Below are 19,372 nucleotides of genomic sequence, written 5' to 3'. Positions count from 1 at the left end.
ATTGCATGTTTTGTTTGATACATGATACATACATATAATATGCATGTTGTGCACATATTACATACATGCTACACACACTACACACATATGACATACATGTTACACACATGTGACACACGTGCTACTTACATATTACACACATAGTTCACACATATTACACAAATGTTACATACATATGATATACATGTTGCATGCATGTTACATACATGTCACACTCATGTTACACACCATGTAGACACAATTTTACACACATGTCACATGCATGTTACACATATTACACACATATAACATACATGTCATACACATCACATACATGCTACACACATATGCCATGCATGTCACACACATGTTACATTAATATGACACACATATGACATGCATGTTGCACATATCTTACATACATGTTACACACATATGGCATGCATATGACATGCATGGTACACACATGTTACATACATGTTACACATATGACACACAATACACATATGGCATACATATCACACATATTACATACGTGTTACACACATATTACACAGATTATACATACATATGACATACATGTTACATACATGTCATACACTTATGAAATACATGTTACACACGTTACATACATATGACACACATGACATACATGTTACGTACATGTCACATACAAACAATGAATGCAGAACATGGAATGTAGACTGTCATGCCTCTTTTTAGTCCTTAGCAAGAGCACTTTCACAGGTAGCATGGCCGAGCGGTCTAAGGCGCTGGATTTAGGCTCCAGTCTCTTTGGAGGCGTGGGTTCAAATCCCACTGCTGCCAAGCTCTTTTTTTGTTTTCAAACGTTTTTATTGCAAAAGTACAGGCAATTTGTCACAGAGAATACCAGATAGAAACATAATGTTAATGGATACAATGTCCATAGATATACTGCAATAGGTGACCTAACAAAGGAACATCCTAGTTTACTCATCCAACAGGCAGCAAAATGTTATTACAGAAAAAAGAAAGGGAGCACTGCAGGCCAAGTGGAGTGCAGCGGCTTCCGCAAACAGACCTCCAGGAGGTATCTCTGGGAGCTAATAGGGTCATAAAACAACCAACATGAGAAGAACCAAAGAAGAAGAAAACCCAACAGGAGAAAAGAAAAGAAAAACCAAGAAAATATAGACTGCCTTAGATGCTCTAGTCTAGGAATTCAAACAGGTCATGATGTCAGCTGTTACATGTAAGCTCTAAGACCAGTATCCCGCCAGCCCCACCCCCAGAGCGAGTGTGAACCCCCTCCGCCCACAAAACAGCCCCGAGGCCCAACACCCAAACGGGTCATGGGTCCTCCAGCCTGGAAGTAAGGAGGAGGGCCGTCCAACTGCTCCACTTCCTATCAAAAACTGGCATGGAGTCCAGGAGAGTGTGGTGGATGCGCTCCATTAGTCTAATGGACTCCATGCGGCGAATAACCTGAGACCAAGGTACCACGGGGCTCTTCCAGTGCAAAGCTATCGCCCAGTGAATGGCGCTAAAAAGAGTATGAATCAGCCTCTGTTGCGGACGGGGGACTCCCAGGATATCAGCGTAGAGAACACACAGCTGGTATGAAAGTGAAACAGGGGCGCCAGTGATCCTCTCAACCAATACAGAGGATTTGGCCCAGATATGTTCCAGGGCTTTACATTCCCAAAATGTGTGAAGGAGTGTGCCTCTACCCTGACATCCCCTAAAACAGGAGGCCGATACCAGTGGAAACATCCTATGTAGACGATCCGGGGAATAATACCATCTGGTATGAAGCTTGAGGGCTGATTCCTTAACGGACACAGAGCGAGTACATTTGTGCATATTGTCAACCATAACCTCCCAATCCTCCACAGAAAATTCCTGAGCCACCTCCGCCTCCCAGCCCAACATAGCCACGGATTTAGGGGTCACTTTGAACACATTAAGGTGACTGTATAAAGCTGAGATGGTGCCCCTCTCTCTAGCCTCCATCCCGCAGAGCCCCTCAAACATCGTCTTCCCGGCCCCTCTCAGGTTCTGGAATAGAGTGGAGTAAAAGTGTCTTATCTGGAGAAACTGATAGTGGGCTGACCTATCTAGATCATGCGTTTGTTGCAAATATGCAAAGGAGCAAAAGTTAGAGTCCAGTAATAAAGAGTCCAGTCGTGTAAGGCCTCGTGCGGTCCATCTACTAAAGGAAGCCCCCGAACGGAAGGCCGGGGGGAACCCAGGTTCCCCTATAAACGAAGACAGGAGGGGGACCCCCGAGCATAGTTGGAACTTCTGCCCATAAAGGGCCCAGAGGTAGAGGGCCTGACCCACTATGCCGTTCAGAGGGGAGACATCCTTATGGGATATAGTTTTGGACCACAATAGCCCTGGGAGGTAATATGGAGCGATTGAGGCCCACTCAAAGCGCAACCATGGGATTGGGGCTGGATCCATATGCCATTGTGCAGTCTGTATCAGTCGCGAGGCCAGGAAGTATTTCCATAGGTCCGGACATCCCAGACCGCCCAAGTGCCTGGGTCTATACAATAGCGAACGATTCAGTCGGGGCTTTTTCTTTTGCCAGATGAAAGAAAGTAAGTGACCCTGGACTTCCTGAAGTGTGGAGCGGGGGACATATATCGGTAGGGAGCGAAACAAAAATAGAAGTTTCGGGAGGATGGACATTTTTACCGCTTGGATGCGCCCTAAAAATGAAATATGGTAAGTGGACCATTGGTGAAGGAGGGATTTAATGGATGAAAAGGCCTGAGGGTAATTAAGGGAATACAGCTGCTTGAGCGTCGGGGTAAGTTTAATACCTAAATATTGGAGGTGGGTGTGACTCCATGTAAATTTGTAGGAGTCCTTAAGGGATTCCAAAAGGGGAGAGGGGAGATGAATAGGCATGGCCGAGCATTTAGTCGGATTGACGCCCAGTCCTGAAATGTTTTGAAAAGAGGACAGGGAAGTGAACAGGTTGGGCAAAGAGACAAGGGGGTCAGACAAGAACAGCAGAACATCATCCGCGTAGAGACTAACCTTGAACTCCTGATCCCCCTTAACATAACCCCGTATGTTAGGGTTATCCAAAATGGATCTCGTCAGGGGCTCCATGGCCAGGGCAAATAAAAGTGGAGAGAGGGGACACCCCTGCCTCGTGCCTCGACCCAAGGGGAAATACGAAGAACTAGCGCCCGGGATCCTAACGCTCGTGTGGGGGCGATGGTACAAGGCCCTAAAGCCGTGAACAAACTCCCCCTGAAAGCCAAATTTAGTCAAGACGTCCTCCAAATATGACCAGAGAACGCTGTCAAAGGCTTTATTTATATCCAAACTGAGCATCAAGACCCCGCAGGAGCCAGCGTCCGCATCTTGGATGATATTAGAGGCCAGACGGATATTATCAGTAATTTGTCTCGAGGGTATAAAGCCCGTTTGTTCCGGAGAGACAAGTGAGGTGATGATCGAGGCTAGGCGATCTGCTAAAATTCTCCCAAAATTTTTTAAATCATTGTTGATAACGGAAATGGGTCTGAAATTTTGAGGTTGGGCGAGGTCCCTCCCCGGCTTTGGGATAAGTGACAGGCTAGCCTGGAGCATCTCCTCTGGAAAGTGCTGCCCCCCCAAGATAAAGTTATAGAGCTTGGTCAGTTTAGGGAGTAGGGAATCCGCAAATTTCTTATAGTAGGTCGCCGAAAAACCGTCGGGACCCGGGGTTTTACACGGCTTGAGGGAAGAGATGACCGAGGCCACCTCCTCCGTCGTACAAGGGGCATTAAGGATAAGTAGTTGCTCAGGGGACAGGCAGGGGAGCCGTAGAGGGTCTAACCAGGACTGAGGAGGGATTCGGGGAGGGGAACCAGGAGCCGCATACAACTGTTGGTAGAAGGAAGTGAAAATTTGCATTACCTCCTTAGGGTGGGAGGTAAGGTTACCATCCCTGTTCCTTAACCTGTACACATGGGCGGGATGGGAGTGTTGTTTGAGCTTCCTAGCAAAGGACGTAGAGGCAGCATTGCTGTTTAAAAGAAATCGAGCCTTGGCCCATCTAAGGGATTTTTCAGCATGCTCAGACAAGATAGTATCTAGAGTCCTACGTTTATCATTAATTTGGAGTAACACATCCTGGGAAGGGGAGTGGCTATGCTGATGGTAGAGTTTATGGAGATCTAAGGTGAGCTGTCGGGCCTCAAGCGCTTTCTGTCTTTTCCTGGTCGTGGAGATCTCTATCAGGAGTCCCCTCATAACCGCCTTATGGGCTGTCCAGAGGGTAGTGGGGGCAATGTCCTCAATGTCGTTCAGTCTAAAGTATTCCGCCAGTCGCTCGGACAATTGCTCGCGTATGACAGAGTCAGTCAGGAGAGAGTCATTAATGCGCCAGGAACGGTCAGCATAGGGAAGGCTTATATTGGAAAGAACGCAAGAGACAACGTTATGGTCCGACCAGGGGCAAATATGTATGTTAGAGGAGGTAGAGTTCGCCAGCAGAATGGGGGTGCAAAACATGTAGTCCAAACGCGAGTAGGTGTCGTGGGGGTGGGAGAAAAACGTATATTCCCGGGAGCCTATGTTATGCGCCCTCCATACATCGGAGAGCTGGTGGTCTTTCAGTGCAGTCAGGAGGGATCTGGGAAATGCATTACTAGCCTGGCTGTCCTTTGACCTATCAAGCTTCGAATGGGCCACTAGGTTGAAATCCCCCCCTATAAACAGATGGGAGGAATGAAATTTTTCCAGAACTTGGAAAAAGCTCTTAAAAAAGGTAGCCTGTGCAGAGTTAGGGGCATACACCGAGGCCAGGGTCAGGGACTTGCCCTGTATAGAGCCCTGAACTATAACAAACCTGCTATGTGGGTCAATATAAGACTGTTGAACGTGGAACAATACTGTGTTTTTTATAAATATGGCCGCCCCTCTGGTCCTGGACTCGTAGGTCGAATAAAAACACTGTTTGTAGGATTTGTCAAAATAGGAGGGATGGTTATTAGCAGAGAAGTGAGTCTCCTGTAAAAGGAGGATCTCAGCACCTAAGGACTTGTAAGATCTAAAAGCCTTCCTCCTCTTTTGGGGGGAATTAAATCCCTTGACATTATGAGTTATAATTTTAAGACCCATGAGGCATCAATAGCAAAAAGTTTACAGGATAAGGGGAGACCAGTCCAAGATGGGCGCCCACATACAAATTCAACCACAAAACACCAGAGAAGGCAGCATCAGCAATAGAGTGGAAAGCAGCAACAGCATCGCTCACAATCATTAAAAATGCAGAACCAATATCATGAGTAGAAAAATAATAATAAAAAAAAAATGGCATCAAGGCAGTAGGGAAAAAAATAAAACAAAAACTAAAGCTCAGAAAAACCAGTAAAAGAAAGTACTTTAGAAACCTGAAAAACGTGCCTAAAAGTGGCACTACATAGTTGTGGGGGGTGGGGGGAGAAAGGCTCCCCACTACCCAAAGACAAAAAATAACTAGGACCAGGAGGTCCAAACCTCCAAACCCGCCAGTCCAGCAGCATTTCCCCCAAAGGAAGAATCCAGGTGGTAAAGCCCGCCAACAGTCCAGAGTCTTGGGCAGAGTGGAGTCCTGGGGGAACCCGCTGGGCTCAACGGGAATGGAGACAGGGGGGCAGGCCAGTGTGCGGAACAGAGAAATGACATCCAAGCCGGAGACTGTCAGCGGCATCTAGCATGTCGGGAGAGGCCATGTAAAAAGCAACCAAAAGTCTGACATAACATCAGGTGTGGCGGTCCCTTCTTGGGGGAGGGGTGGCCCAGATGGCGGAGTGGCGTGGGGTTGATGGCAGTCGTGGCAAGGCAGCGGCTTCTAAAAGGCCCAACTTGACCAAAAGCTCCTTCCCCTCGGCGGGAGTAAGCACCGTGTAAGTCGTGCCATTATGTGGGACTTGCAACTTGAAAGGGAATCCCCATCTGTAGCGGATCCTTGCAGACTGTAGCACTGTGGTGATCTCCTTCATTCTCCTACGTTTATCAAGCGTGGTTGGAGAAATATCCGGGTATATCTGTATGGGTGCATTCTCCAAACGGAGATTCGGGGTGTTCCTCGAGGCCCGTAGCACATCCTCTTTTACCAGGAAGTCCTTTAGGCACAAGACTATGTCTCTTGGGGGTTTGTCAGGGGGCGGGGGGGGGCGCAGGGCCCTGTGGATCCTGTCGCAGGCAAAGGCCGTAAGGGGAGCCTCCGGGAGCAACACGTGGAACAGCTTTTGGACCGTAGACAAAAGGTCCGTCACCGACTCGGGGACCCCCCGTACCCTAAGGTTATTACGTCTGTTCCTATTGTCTAAATTTCAATGTGCGCCTGGAGCTGAGAGACCGTTTCTGATAAAACTTCGTGGTCTTTACGAAGGTCTGTGCAAGCCAAAGAAAGTTTGTCGTGCTTAGTCTCTAGCAAATCCGTTCGGGAGCCCAGGGCCGCAATCTCCAGAGAGAGAGTATTGGTAGACTTGTGCAGCTCCGACTGAAATTTCTGTGCAAGCTTGTCATACATCATTGTAAGGCTCTCATCCAGATCAGCTTTAGTTAAGTGCAAGGAGTACTCACTTTCCGCCAGGGAATGGGCTGGGGAGTTCGCCGCCGCTCGTGGAGGAGTCTGTGCCTGCTTAGCATGGGCGCCATCTTGAGCCATCATGCTCTGTTCCCGCGCTCGTAGCAAATAGGTCGTCAGGGACTTCTGAGCCGGTGTGCTACGGCGATGTTTGGGTCCCGGCATGCGCTGAGTGTTCCACCGGGGGTGCGGAGTAAAATCGGGCCAAAAATCTGTGCTGGAAGCCCCGGGGAAGTGCTCGTAGTCTCCGCGCTTCACGGAGCTCTCAGCCTGTGCGTCCTATCTCATGTGCGCCGCGCATGCGCCCCCCCGCTGCCAAGCTCTTTTAACAAATGCCTATCCTTGATTGCTCAAGCGTCTCTGAAGTTTCTGCTGCACTTTGCTGGCATTCCTTTGCTCAACACACTGGAATCTCAGAACAGCAGCATTAGGAAATTGCATGCTTTGGTTGAGAAGTCTTCCAAAAGGGCACACTTTTGATGAGATGACTAGTGAAATCTTGTCAACGTTACAAAACAAGTCCAACTGAACGTGATTACCTCTCCTGTAAGCTAGATTCCACATTAACACTTTAAGTGTGGACACCAAAAAACAAGCAGTACTAATGAAAAGCTGGCACACTTTTCAGCAGAGTGCCAAGTGAACTTGCCACAGAATGCTGCACCCAAAGTCCACTCTCAAGTGTAAAGTGACCACCACCTGCTGCCTCAGAAAGAGGACTGAAACACATAAGGTGGCATCTTGGCCATCTCCGTGAAACTTTAACTACCTTTTATAATGGATAAAGTGGTGAATACTTGTAGTTTAGAGTTCTGAGGCCTCCAGCTCAAGCAATGAATGCAGAGCATGGAATGTCCCACCCGATTTTAGTCAATAACGTGTTCATTTTTTATGGGTAGCATGGCCAAGCGGTCTAAGGCCCTGGATTAAGGCTCCAGTCTCTTTGGGGGCATGGGTTCGAATCCCACTGCTGCCAAACTCCTTTTAACAAAATCCCTACCCTCTAGGGCTCAAGCTTCTCTGATCTTGCTCCTGCAATTTACTGCAGTTCCTTTCCCAACTCACTGGAATCTCAAAAAACACTTACCTCTCTGCTTTAGCAGCATTAGAAAAGCTGCAATCATTGCATGTTTTGTTTGATACATGATACATACATATAATATGCATGTTGTGCACATATTACATACATGCTACACACACTACACACATATGACATACATGTTACACACATGTGACACACGTGCTACTTACATATTACACACATAGTTCACACATATTACACAAATGTTACATACATATGATATACATGTTGCATGCATGTTACATACATGTCACACTCATGTTACACACCATTTAGACACAATTTTACACACATGTCACATGCATGTTACACATATTACACACATATAACATACATGTCATACACATCACATACATGCTACACACATATGCCATGCATGTCACACACATGTTACATTAATATGACACACATATGACATGCATGTTGCACATATCTTACATACATGTTACACACATATGGCATGCATATGACATGCATGGTACACACATGTTACATACATGTTACACATATGACACACAATACACATATGGCATACATATCACACATATTACATACGTGTTACACACATATTACACAGATTATACATACATATGACATACATGTTGAATGCATGTTACATACATGTCATACACTTATGAAATACATGTTACACACGTTACATACATATGACACACATGACATACATGTTACGTACATGTCACATACAAACAATGAATGCAGAGCATGGAATGTAGACTGTCATGCCTCTTTTTAGTCCTTAGCAAGAGCACTTTCACAGGTAGCATGGCCGAGCGGTCTAAGGCGCTGGATTTAGGCTCCAGTCTCTTTGGGGGCGTGGGTTCAAATCCCACTGCTGCCAAGCTCTTTTAACAAATGCCTATCCTTGATTGCTCAAGCGTCTCTGAAGTTTCTGCTGCACTTTGCTGGCATTCCTTGCTCAACACACTGGAATCTCAGAACAGCAGCATTAGGAAATTGCATGCTTTGGTTGAGAAGTCTTCCAAAAGGGCACACTTCTGATGAGATGACTAGTGAAATCTTGTCAACGTTACAAAACAAGTCCAACTAACGTGATTACCTCTCCTGTAAGCTAGATTCCACATTAACACTTTAAGTGTGCACACCAAAAAACAAGCAGTACTAATGAAAAGCTGGCACACTTTTCAGCAGAGTGCCAAGTGAACTTGCCACAGAATGCTGCACCCAAAGTCCACTCTCAAGTGTAAAGTGACCACCACCTGCTGCCTCAGAAAGAGGACTGAAACACATAAGGTGGCATCTTGGCCATCTCCGTGAAACTTCAACTACCTTTTATAATGGATAAAGTGGTGAATACTTGTAGTTTAGAGTTCTGAGGCCTCCAGCTCAAGCAATGAATGCAGAGCATGGAATGTCCCACCCGATTTTAGTCAATAACGTGTTCATTTTTTATGGGTAGCATGGCCGAGCGGTCTAAGGCGCTGGATTAAGGCTCCAGTCTCTTTGGGGGCATGGGTTCGAATCCCACTGCTGCCAAACTCCTTTTAACAAAATCCCTACCCTCTAGGGCTCAAGCTTCTCTGATCTTGCTCCTGCAATTTACTGCAGTTCCTTTCCCAACTCACTGGAATCTCAAAAAACACTTACCTCTCTGCTTTAGCAGCATTAGAAAAGCTGCAATCATTGCATGTTTTGTTTGATACATGATACATACATATAATATGCATGTTGTGCACATATTACATACATGCTACACACACTACACACATATGACATACATGTTACACACATGTGACACACGTGCTACTTACATATTACACACATAGTTCACACATATTACACAAATGTTACATACATATGATATACATGTTGCATGCATGTTACATACATGTCACACTCATATTACACACCATGTAGACACAATTTTACACACATGTCACATGCATGTTACACATATTACACACATATAACATACATTTCATACACATCACATACATGCTACACACATATGCCATGCATGTCACACACATGTTACATTAATATGACACACATATGACATGCATGTTGCACATATCTTACATACATGTTACACACATATGGCATGCATATGACATGCATGGTACACACATGTTACATACATGTTACACATATGACACACAATACACATATGGCATACATATCACACATATTACATACGTGTTACACACATATTACACAGATTATACATACATATGACATACATGTTGAATGCATGTTACATACATGTCATACACTTATGAAATACATGTTACACACGTTACATACATATGACACACATGACATACATGTTACGTACATGTCACATACAAACAATGAATGCAGAGCATGGAATGTAGACTGTTGTGCCTCTTTTTAGTCCTTAGCAAGAGCCCTTTCACAGGTAGCATGGCCGAGCGGTCTAAGGCGCTGGATTTAGGCTCCAGTCTCTTTGGAGGCGTGGGTTCAAATCCCACTGCTGCCAAGCTCTTTTAACAAATGCCTATCCTTGATTGCTCAAGCGTCTCTGAAGTTTCTGCTGCACTTTGCTGGCATTCCTTGCTCAACACACTGGAATCTCAGAACAGCAGCATTAGGAAATTGCATGATTTGGTTGAGAAGTCTTCCAAAAGGGCACACTTTTGATGAGATGACTAGTGAAATCTTGTCAACGTTACAAAACAAGTCCAACTGAACGTGATTACCTCTCCTGTAAGCTAGATTCCACATTAACACTTTAAGTGTGGACACCAAAAAACAAGCAGTACTAATGAAAAGCTGGCACACTTTTCAGCAGAGTGCCAAGTGAACTTGCCACAGAATGCTGCACCCAAAGTCCACTCTCAAGTGTAAAGTGACCACCACCTGCTGCCTCAGAAAGAGGACTGAAACACATAAGGTGGCATCTTGGCCATCTCCGTGAAACTTTAACTACCTTTTATAATGGATAAAGTGGTGAATACTTGTAGTTTAGAGTTCTGAGGCCTCCAGCTCAAGCAATGAATGCAGAGCATGGAATGTCCCACCCGATTTTAGTCAATAACGTGTTCATTTTTTATGGGTAGCATGGCCGAGCGGTCTAAGGCCCTGGATTAAGGCTCCAGTCTCTTTGGGGGCATGGGTTCGAATCCCACTGCTGCCAAACTCCTTTTAACAAAATCCCTACCCTCTAGGGCTCAAGCTTCTCTGATCTTGCTCCTGCAATTTACTGCAGTTCCTTTCCCAACTCACTGGAATCTCAAAAAACACTTACCTCTCTGCTTTAGCAGCATTAGAAAAGCTGCAATCATTGCATGTTTTGTTTGATACATGATACATACATATAATATGCATGTTGTGCACATATTACATACATGCTACACACACTACACACATATGACATACATGTTACACACATGTGACACACGTGCTACTTACATATTACACACATAGTTCACACATATTACACAAATGTTACATACATATGATATACATGTTGCATGCATGTTACATACATGTCACACTCATGTTACACACCATTTAGACACAATTTTACACACATGTCACATGCATGTTACACATATTACACACATATAACATACATGTCATACACATCACATACATGCTACACACATATGCCATGCATGTCACACACATGTTACATTAATATGACACACATATGACATGCATGTTGCACATATCTTACATACATGTTACACACATATGGCATGCATATGACATGCATGGTACACACATGTTACATACATGTTACACATATGACACACAATACACATATGGCATACATATCACACATATTACATACGTGTTACACACATATTACACAGATTATACATACATATGACATACATGTTGAATGCATGTTACATACATGTCATACACTTATGAAATACATGTTACACACGTTACATACATATGACACACATGACATACATGTTACGTACATGTCACATACAAACAATGAATGCAGAGCATGGAATGTAGACTGTCATGCCTCTTTTTAGTCCTTAGCAAGAGCACTTTCACAGGTAGCATGGCCGAGCGGTCTAAGGCGCTGGATTTAGGCTCCAGTCTCTTTGGGGGCGTGGGTTCAAATCCCACTGCTGCCAAGCTCTTTTAACAAATACCTATCCTTGATTGCTCAAGCGTCTCTGAAGTTTCTGCTGCACTTTGCTGGCATTCCTTGCTCAACACACTGGAATCTCAGAACAGCAGCATTAGGAAATTGCATGCTTTGGTTGAGAAGTCTTCCAAAAGGGCACACTTCTGATGAGATGACTAGTGAAATCTTGTCAACGTTACAAAACAAGTCCAACTAACGTGATTACCTCTCCTGTAAGCTAGATTCCACATTAACACTTTAAGTGTGCACACCAAAAAACAAGCAGTACTAATGAAAAGCTGGCACACTTTTCAGCAGAGTGCCAAGTGAACTTGCCACAGAATGCTGCACCCAAAGTCCACTCTCAAGTGTAAAGTGACCACCACCTGCTGCCTCAGAAAGAGGACTGAAACACATAAGGTGGCATCTTGGCCATCTCCGTGAAACTTCAACTACCTTTTATAATGGATAAAGTGGTGAATACTTGTAGTTTAGAGTTCTGAGGCCTCCAGCTCAAGCAATGAATGCAGAGCATGGAATGTCCCACCCGATTTTAGTCAATAACGTGTTCATTTTTATGGGTAGCATGGCCGAGCGGTCTAAGGCGCTGGATTAAGGCTCCAGTCTCTTTGGGGGCGTGGGTTCGAATCCCACTGCTGCCAAACTCCTTTTAACAAAATCCCTACCCTCTAGGGCTCAAGCTTCTCTGATCTTGCTCCTGCAATTTACTGCAGTTCCTTTCCCAACTCACTGGAATCTCAAAAAACACTTACCTCTCTGCTTTAGCAGCATTAGAAAAGCTGCAATCATTGCATGTTTTGTTTGATACATGATACATACATATAATATGCATGTTGTGCACATATTGCATACATGCTACACACACTACACACATATGACATACATGTTACACACATGTGACACACGTGCTACTTACATATTACACACATAGTTCACACATATTACACAAATGTTACATACATATGATATACATGTTGCATGCATGTTACATACATGTCACACTCATGTTACACACCATTTAGACACAATTTTACACACATGTCACATGCATGTTACACATATTACACACATATAACATACATGTCATACACATCACATACATGCTACACACATATGCCATGCATGTCACACACATGTTACATGAATATGACACACATATGACATGCATGTTGCACATATCTTACATACATGTTACACACATATGGCATGCATATGACATGCATGGTACACACATGTTACACATATGACACACAATACACATATGGCATACATATCACACATATTACATACGTGTTACACACATATTACACAGATTATACATACATATGACATACATGTTGAATGCATGTTACATACATGTCATACACTTATGAAATACATGTTACACACGTTACATACATATGACACACATGACATACATGTTACGTACATGTCACATACAAACAATGAATGCAGAGCATGGAATGTAGACTGTTGTGCCTCTTTTTAGTCCTTAGCAAGAGCACTTTCACAGGTAGCATGGCCGAGCGGTCTAAGGCGCTGGATTTAGGCTCCAGTCTCTTTGGAGGCGTGGGTTCAAATCCCACTGCTGCCAAGCTCTTTTAACAAATGCCTATCCTTGATTGCTCAAGCGTCTCTGAAGTTTCTGCTGCACTTTGCTGGCATTCCTTTGCTCAACACACTGGAATCTCAGAACAGCAGCATTAGGAAATTGCATGATTTGGTTGAGAAGTCTTCCAAAAGGGCACACTTCTGATGAGATGACTAGTGAAATCTTGTCAACGTTACAAAACAAGTCCAACTGAATGTGATTACCTCTCCTGTAAGCTAGATTCCACATTAACACTTTAAGTGTGGACACCAAAAAACAAGCAGTACTAATGAAAAGCTGGCACACTTTTCAGCAGAGTGCCAAGTGAACTTGCCACAGAATGCTGCACCCAAAGTCCACTCTCAAGTGTAAAGTGACCACCACCTGCTGCCTCAGAAAGAGGACTGAAACACATAAGGTGGCATCTTGGCCATCTCCGTGAAACTTCAACTACCTTTTATAATGGATAAAGTGGTGAATACTTGTAGTTTAGAGTTCTGAGGCCTCCAGCTCAAGCAATGAATGCAGAGCATGGAATGTCCCACCCGATTTTAGTCAATAACGTGTTCATTTTTATGGGTAGCATGGCCGAGCGGTCTAAGGCCCTGGATTAAGGCTCCAGTCTCTTTGGGGGCATGGGTTCGAATCCCACTGCTGCCAAACTCCTTTTAACAAAATCCCTACCCTCTAGGGCTCAAGCTTCTCTGATCTTGCTCCTGCAATTTACTGCAGTTCCTTTCCCAACTCACTGGAATCTCAAAAAACACTTACCTCTCTGCTTTAGCAGCATTAGAAAAGCTGCAATCATTGCATGTTTTGTTTGATACATGATACATACATATAATATGCATGTTGTGCACATATTACATACATGCTACACACACTACACACATATGACATACATGTTACACACATGTGACACACGTGCTACTTACATATTACACACATAGTTCACACATATTACACAAATGTTACATACATATGATATACATGTTGCATGCATGTTACATACATGTCACACTCATGTTACACACCATTTAGACACAATTTTACACACATGTCACATGCATGTTACACATATAACATACATGTCATACACATCACATACATGCTACACACATATGCCATGCATGTCACACACATGTTACATTAATATGACACACATATGACATGCATGTTGCACATATCTTACATACATGTTACACACATATGGCATGCATATGACATGCATGGTACACACATGTTACATACATGTTACACATATGACACACAATACACATATGGCATACATATCACACATATTACATACGTGTTACACACATATTACACAGATTATACATACATATGACATACATGTTGAATGCATGTTACATACATGTCATACACTTATGAAATACATGTTACACACGTTACATACATATGACACACATGACATACATGTTACGTACATGTCACATACAAACAATGAATGCAGAGCATGGAATGTAGACTGTTGTGCCTCTTTTTAGTCCTTAGCAAGAGCACTTTCACAGGTAGCATGGCCGAGCGGTCTAAGGCGCTGGATTTAGGCTCCAGTCTCTTTGGAGGCGTGGGTTCAAATCCCACTGCTGCCAAGCTCTTTTAACAAATGCCTATCCTTGATTGCTCAAGCGTCTCTGAAGTTTCTGCTGCACTTTGCTGGCATTCCTTGCTCAACACACTGGAATCTCAGAACAGCAGCATTAGGAAATTGCATGATTTGGTTGAGAAGTCTTCCAAAAGGGCACACTTTTGATGAGATGACTAGTGAAATCTTGTCAACGTTACAAAACAAGTCCAACTGAACGTGATTACCTCTCCTGTAAGCTAGATTCCACATTAACACTTTAAGTGTGGACACCAAAAAACAAGCAGTACTAATGAAAAGCTGGCACACTTTTCAGCAGAGTGCCAAGTGAACTTGCCACAGAATGCTGCACCCAAAGTCCACTCTCAAGTGTAAAGTGACCACCACCTGCTGCCTCAGAAAGAGGACTGAAACACATAAGGTGGCATCTTGGCCATCTCCGTGAAATTTTAACTACCTTTTATAATGGATAAAGTGGTGAATACTTGTAGTTTAGAGTTCTGAGGCCTCCAGCTCAAGCAATGAATGCAGAGCATGGAATGTCCCACCCGATTTTAGTCGATAACGTGTTCATTTTTATGGGTAGCATGGCCGAGCGGTGTAAGGCGCAGGATTAAGGCTCCAGTCTCTTTGGGGGCATGGGTTTGAATCCCACTGCTGCCAAACTCTTTTTAACAAAATCCCTACCCTCTAGGGCTCAAGCTTCTCTGATCTTGCTCCTGCAATTTACTGCAGTTCCTTTCCCAACTCACTGGAATCTCAAAAAACACTTACCTCTCTGCTTTAGCAGCATTAGAAAAGCTGCAATCATTGCATGTTTTGTTTGATACATGATACATACATATAATATGCATGTTGTGCACATATTACATACATGCTACACACACTACACACATATGACATACATGTTACACACATGTGACACACGTGCTACTTACATATTACACACAATAAAATTAAACAAGATCTTAAAGGTTACCCTGCACACAGACTGTCATGGTTTGGCAGGATAAACGTAATTAAAATGATGATTCTGCCAAAGGCTCTATATGTCTTTCAGAGCCTCCCGATAAATATCCCAGGGGCCTATTTTAGAATTATTAAATCCCTGATTCAGAAATTTATATGGAACAAAAGAGGAAGTCGCGTTTCTTATAAGGTAATGAATAGGCCTAAGGATAAGGGAGGGGTATCTCTCCCAGATTTTCAAAAATACCATTCAGCAGCGGTAATGAGGAGGATTTTGGATTGGGTTTACAACGCTCCATTTAAAAAGTGGGTATCACTGGAAGATAATATGAGTAATGTTGTCCTGAGCCAGACCATTTGGATTCCAATGAAGTTTAGGGGTCTCTCTGGAAGAATATCCCCGATTACAATGGAAACATTAAGAACATGGGATGGGGTACTTAAAGGTACAGAAGGTCAAAACAACAATAGCCCTCTAATGCCCCTGTCAGGAAATAACTATTTTCCTCCAGGGAAAGAAAACAAAATGTTCCAGAAGTGGACGCATAGGGACATATTAAGGTTAAGGGATGTGTTAAAAGCAAATAGCTTATGCTCATTAGAGGAGATACGAGAGAAATACGGAAGAACACCATGGGATGGATGGAGATACAGACAACTCCAACATTTTGTTGAGTCCCTTCCAAAACCTCTCCGCTCGGGTGACAATTTAAACCCTTGGGAGAAATTGATTGACCGAGGAGGAGCGGGCAGACAGGGGATCTCTAAGATATATAGGACCTTAATATCTTTAATGGAGGATGAGGCGATACCGGCTTTTGGGAGGTGGGAAGGGGAATTGAATCAATCAATCCCAGAAAAACTGAAAGGGAAAGTTATAGACTATACCCACTCCACTTCAATAGATACGAAGATCCAAGAAATGAACTATAAATTATTGGTTAGATGGTATTATGTTCCATCGAAAATGCATAAGATTAACAAAGACTTATCACCCCTTTGTTGGAGAGAGTGTGGGAGGGAGGGAACCCATGCCCATATATGGTGGCAATGCAGTGCAATCCAGTTATACTGGGAAAAGGTGGTGGGTTTAATTAAAGAGATCGACGGGAAGGAAATAGAACTGGATCCCTGGAAATGTTTGTTTCACGCGGCCGAGGGCCCTAGGGAAAAATATAGAAGAGCATTAACTCCATTTTTGCTAAACGCAGCGAAAGTACTGATCCCGAGATACTGGAAAGTAAAGGAAACACCCGGGATAAGAGAATGGTTTAGGGAAATAGATAGATTGAGGATTATGGAAGAACTAATACACCTTCAACGGGGAGCCGAAATTAGATTCCAGGTGACTTGGAGGAACTGGATGGAATTTAGAAAATCCTCAATATATCTTGGAATTATGGGGGATGGAGAGGGCATCTAGGGGAGGGAGATAAGATGCATATACTTCATAGCCCCCTATAAAATTTTTTTATTTATTTTTTATAGGGGAGGGAGGAGGAGAGGAGGGAAGAAGGGAGGAGAAGGGGAAAGGATCCTTTCCCCCCCTTGGTTCTCCCCCTTTTTTTTTTTTTTTTTTTTTTTTTTTTTTTTTTTGCGTGGGGGGGAGGAGATGGGGGACCCCTTGTTCTGGGGCCCTTTAGGGGGTTTGTCGGGGGGTTTTTTTTTTTTTTTTTTTTTTTTTTTTTTTTTTTTTTTTTGTAGAAGGGAGTGGGGATGGAAGGAGAGGAATCCCCACCTTACACAAATCACAAATTGGAAGTAAGAAAAAGCGTCACGTGGGAGGGGTAATAAATATGGGTAAGATAAAATCACAAAAGGATAATTCTAAACACATGAAGAGAGGGGGAGGGGGCGGGCTTAAAACCTTTTTTTTTTTTTTTTTTTTTTTTTTTTTTCTTTTCCCTCCCTCTCTCTCTCCTCTTCTTCTTCTCCCCTTTTGGGATATTTAAGATCGATCCGGTTGGGCACCCAATGTGTACTTTTTTTTTTTTTGACTGTTTGTTTTTATGTGAATGTTGAAAACACTGAAATAACATGAATGTTAGTCAAAGTGATTTTTAAAAGTATGTATAAGGAATATTTTGTACTGTTCTTTTTGTAAATGTGGAAAACGAAATAAACAATATTTAAAACATATTACACACATAGTTCACACATATTACACAAATGTTACATACATATGATATACATGTTGCATGCATGTTACATACATGTCACACTCATGTTACACACCATTTAGACACAATTTTACACACATGTCACATGCATGTTACACATATTACACACATATAACATACATGTCATACACATCACATACATGCTACACACATATGCCATGCATGTCACACACATGTTACATTAATATGACACACATATGACATGCATGTTGCACATATCTTACATACATGTTACACACATATGGCATGCATATGACATGCATGGTACACACATGTTACATACATGTTACACATATGACACACAATACACATATGACATACATATCACACATATTACATACGTGTTACACACACATTACACAGATTATACATACATATGACATACATGTTGAATGCATGTTACATACATGTCATACACTTATGAAATACATGTTACACACGTTACATACATATGACACACATGACATACATGTTACGTACATGTCACATACAAACAATGAATGCAGAGCATGGAATGTAGACTGTTGTGCCTCTTTTTAGTCCTTAGCAAGAGCACTTTCACAGGTAGCATGGCCGAGCGGTCTAAGGCGCTGGATTTAGGCTCCAGTCTCTTTGGAGGCGTGGGTTCAAATCCCACTGCTGCCAAGCTCTTTTAACAAATGCCTATCCTTGATTGCTCAAGCGTCTCTGAAGTTTCTGCTGCACTTTGCTGGCATTCCTTGCTCAACACACTGGAATCTCAGAACAGCAGCATTAGGAAATTGCATGATTTGGTTGAGAAGTCTTCCAAAAGGGCACACTTTTGATGAGATGACTAGTGAAATCTTGTCAACGTTACAAAACAAGTCCAACTGAACGTGATTACCTCTCCTGTAAGCTAGATTCCACATTAACACTTTAAGTGTGGACACCAAAAAACAAGCAGTACTAATGAAAAGCTGGCACACTTTTCAGCAGAGTGCCAAGTGAACTTGCCACAGAATGCTGCACCCAAAGTCCACTCTCAAGTGTAAAGTGACCACCACCTGCTGCCTCAGAAAGAGGACTGAAACACATAAGGTGGCATCTTGGCCATCTCCGTGAAATTTTAACTACCTTTTATAATGGATAAAGTGGTGAATACTTGTAGTTTAGAGTTCTGAGGCCTCCAGCTCAAGCAATGAATGCAGAGCATGGAATGTCCCACCCGATTTTAGTCGATAACGTGTTCATTTTTATGGGTAGCATGGCCGAGCGGTGTAAGGCGCAGGATTAAGGCTCCAGTCTCTTTGGGGGCATGGGTTTGAATCC

At 43.2% G+C, this 19,372-nt stretch overlaps 9 non-coding genes across 9 annotated transcripts; all 9 read left to right on the top strand.

The window, feature by feature from the left end:
* The first annotated feature begins 725 nt into the window (after positions 1–725).
* Positions 726–807, top strand: TRNAL-UAG (transfer RNA leucine (anticodon UAG)). Its single transcript has one exon. It is a non-coding gene; the product is annotated as a tRNA-Leu (tRNA).
* Positions 808–8,399: 7,592 nt separating this feature from the next.
* On the top strand, positions 8,400–8,481 carry TRNAL-UAG (transfer RNA leucine (anticodon UAG)). Its single transcript has one exon. It is a non-coding gene; the product is annotated as a tRNA-Leu (tRNA).
* A 574-nt stretch (positions 8,482–9,055) lies between these two features.
* Positions 9,056–9,137, top strand: TRNAL-AAG (transfer RNA leucine (anticodon AAG)). Its single transcript has one exon. It is a non-coding gene; the product is annotated as a tRNA-Leu (tRNA).
* Positions 9,138–10,019: 882 nt separating this feature from the next.
* On the top strand, positions 10,020–10,101 carry TRNAL-UAG (transfer RNA leucine (anticodon UAG)). The gene has a single exon. It is a non-coding gene; the product is annotated as a tRNA-Leu (tRNA).
* Positions 10,102–11,640: 1,539 nt separating this feature from the next.
* Positions 11,641–11,722, top strand: TRNAL-UAG (transfer RNA leucine (anticodon UAG)). The gene has a single exon. It is a non-coding gene; the product is annotated as a tRNA-Leu (tRNA).
* A 573-nt stretch (positions 11,723–12,295) lies between these two features.
* Positions 12,296–12,377, top strand: TRNAL-AAG (transfer RNA leucine (anticodon AAG)). Its single transcript has one exon. It is a non-coding gene; the product is annotated as a tRNA-Leu (tRNA).
* An 871-nt stretch (positions 12,378–13,248) lies between these two features.
* On the top strand, positions 13,249–13,330 carry TRNAL-UAG (transfer RNA leucine (anticodon UAG)). Its single transcript has one exon. It is a non-coding gene; the product is annotated as a tRNA-Leu (tRNA).
* Positions 13,331–14,858: 1,528 nt separating this feature from the next.
* TRNAL-UAG (transfer RNA leucine (anticodon UAG)) lies at positions 14,859–14,940 on the top strand. Its single transcript has one exon. It is a non-coding gene; the product is annotated as a tRNA-Leu (tRNA).
* Positions 14,941–18,645: 3,705 nt separating this feature from the next.
* TRNAL-UAG (transfer RNA leucine (anticodon UAG)) lies at positions 18,646–18,727 on the top strand. The gene has a single exon. It is a non-coding gene; the product is annotated as a tRNA-Leu (tRNA).
* The last annotated feature ends 645 nt before the right edge of the window (positions 18,728–19,372 follow it).

This window comes from Lithobates pipiens, unplaced genomic scaffold (genome assembly GCF_037356315.1).
Source record: "Lithobates pipiens isolate NorthernLeopardFrog02 unplaced genomic scaffold, aLitPip1_a1.2 Scaffold_28, whole genome shotgun sequence".
In the NCBI taxonomy this organism is placed as follows: Eukaryota; Metazoa; Chordata; class Amphibia; order Anura; family Ranidae; genus Lithobates; species Lithobates pipiens.
Note: the sequence above shows the minus strand (reverse complement) of the source record. Positions and strands in the feature narration are given on the sequence as shown.